The sequence below is a fragment of the Rattus norvegicus genome, chromosome 7 (assembly GCF_036323735.1).
Source record: "Rattus norvegicus strain BN/NHsdMcwi chromosome 7, GRCr8, whole genome shotgun sequence".
Taxonomy (NCBI): domain Eukaryota; kingdom Metazoa; phylum Chordata; class Mammalia; order Rodentia; family Muridae; genus Rattus; species Rattus norvegicus.
Genome location: NC_086025.1, coordinates 67,897,978 through 67,900,687, shown reverse-complemented (window position 1 = coordinate 67,900,687; position 2,710 = coordinate 67,897,978).

The window sequence follows — 2,710 nt, the reverse complement described above, 5'->3', positions numbered from 1 at the left end:
CAGGGTGTTAGACAGAAAGGGAACGATTGAAGATATCATGTAGGTCACAGTGTCTGGCAGCTACAAGACAGACTTAGAAGCTACAGAACCAGGACACATGCCATTAGTGCAAGGTGGCCAGTGTCGCCACAGCTCAGGCGCACCCCAAGGGGGACAGCCATGATGAGGGAGATGCTTGTTTGGACTGGTTCCTATGGCACTGACTCTTGCTGTGTCTTCAAGCCACAGCTGAGGCTGTACTGGAGGACTAGGGAGACCACATCGATGTCCATGCAGGGAGGGTGCACACATGCGAGAACCTGAGATCAGAATCCACCCAGACCAGGGGGGAGCACAAGAACCAAAAATCTAAGATTTATCCCCCTCCTCTTGCCTTGATCAGTACCCCATCCCCAGCTAGGAACTTGGAATACATTTCCGAAAGTATTTGACTTTTGTTCCAACCCACTCATCCTTTAGAATGCCCAGCTGCCTACCTAGGACACCCTCTCAGCTCCCCAAACCTCAGCTCAAGGTGCTCATAGCTGCTGCCCCAGCCCTTACCCTTCTACTGTGAACGTGACATCCACCCACCCTTCTACCCATCCATCGCCCATCGATCCATCCACCCACCTACCCATCCCACACCCTGGATGCCTCTGTGGGCTCCTGTTTCCATGGTTACTTTCAGGGCTTGAGCCTGCTCTGGGTTTGCTGAATGATTCTCTAGCTTCAAGCTGTTCCTCATGACAGCCTTCCTGCTGGACTCAAACCCTGGCTGGCTTTCAAGGTCCTACTCTGCTTAGAGACCTCCCCACCCCCATCAACATTTGCTCACACATCCCTCAAAGTGAACGTTTTCTTGGATTAAAAATAAAACCCAAAGTTTCCCCGTGTTTACCAGTGAGCCTGTCTGGGAGACTGCTTCCTCCAAGTAGGGTTCTCAGATATAGACAGAACTCAGAGGGAGGGTCCCTTGTAAACCAGATGCCGGTCTGAGGATTAACATCTGAGAATGAGGTTAATTCATATGGCAAGCCCATGGGGAATGCACTGTGGTTATCTAAAGGGAAAAGAGACTCAGGAAGCTCTAGTGCCATGGTAAGGTCACAGAGCTCATTGGTGCCCGTGCTGGCATTTAAAGTCAAGTTCCTAAACACTGCGCTTGCAGCCTCCCTGTCACCAACCCCCCAACTAGGGATTCTCGAAGTTTTCCTGAGTCATTTTTTTTTCTTCCAAGACAGGAGGTTACTGAGCACCTCCCCTGCACACGGCTCTGCTCTGGGGGAGACGAGTACCGTGTGTTGAGCACGTTCTTTTCTAATACAACCCTCTGGGAACAGCTGTCAGTGGCTCTAAAGCTTGGGTGGGCCACAGCTGTGCTTAGGAGGAGCCTCTTGCCCCTGGACTCTGTGGGGGTCTGTCTGGACTCTAGAGGTTTCTCCAGGTCAGAGTCAAGCAGCAACTTGTCCTCAGAGGCCTTCCGGAGGGTGGGAAGAAACAGTCCCATCAGATACCCAGCTGAGGGAAGACACAAGATGTTCCTACGAGTGACAGAAAACCAATTCACACTCTTCCCTGCAGCCAAAAAATTAAGCTAATTTTTCATTTCTCTGCTTACGTGCAACTCAACTAAACATAGGCATCTAGGAATGCAAACAATGACTAGATTTTCTTAAATTAGGGCAGTTTTAATTAGATCCTGCTAAAATGACAGAGGCTTGGATATTTTTATCATAGTAGGAAGCTGTGTGGTTTAGGATAGAGAGAGGTAAGGAACACGATGCTGAAACACCCACCCCTGGCCATTGCTCACCCCTGAGGGGTCTCCCAGGCCAGCTCCTTAGAGAAGGCCTTCCCTATTGCCTGTACTCTGGTCAGTCTTAAAGGATACCAGTTCCTCTGCACTGTGGGGGCGGGGAGGAAGGTTTGTCTTAGAGACAAATAAAGGACTTATCAGAAGTTCATAGCATACATGTTGGGAAACCCATCTCAGAGCTGTCAGAGGGAATCTCGTGTCCCGGCTCTGAAGACTTGTCCATACCCAGCCTTTCTCTCCATCCAGGGCCTATGGCCCATGTTTGGAGGGACTTTGTGACTTGCTCTAGGCCATGATGGGTATCTGACATGTCATATCATGTTGGGCTGGCATATTTTGCTGTCAGAGTGAGAGCTCCTGTCTCTGCTATAGCGTTCCACAAGACAGAAACACCTAGAACTGCACTGTGGAGCCCAGCAGCCCTGAGGGAGATAAAAGGCAAGCTATTGCTTGAAAGAAAAGCTGGAAATGGTTTCTATCACTGAGAGCTGAGGGTAATTTCATCTACCAGGGCTTCTCTTCTCATGGGACACACAACATAGGACGCTCCCTTGGAGAATGTTGTTCAATAAGGCTACCTTATTTTAATTATTTTACATTAGATTATTTTGGAATTTCAAAAGTCATCTGTCCAGTTTAGTCTAGAATAGGGACAAGCTTGCTTTTGCTGGGGCTGAATGAAACCTGGGCGGAGCGTATATATCCTATTAACTCAGAACTAACATGCTGTCAGCAGCAAGTCTCTGAAACTTACCAGACTATCAAAGCAGGAAGGACAGAGTCCCCCGGAAGGATGGGGAACAGGTTACACTTCTCAGGGGACCACACACAGATAGATCCAGAGTTGGAGAGAAGAAAATGAGAAAGTGTCTGAAAGTTTCTCTGGGCTAGCCTGTCGTTTTGTGATACAGT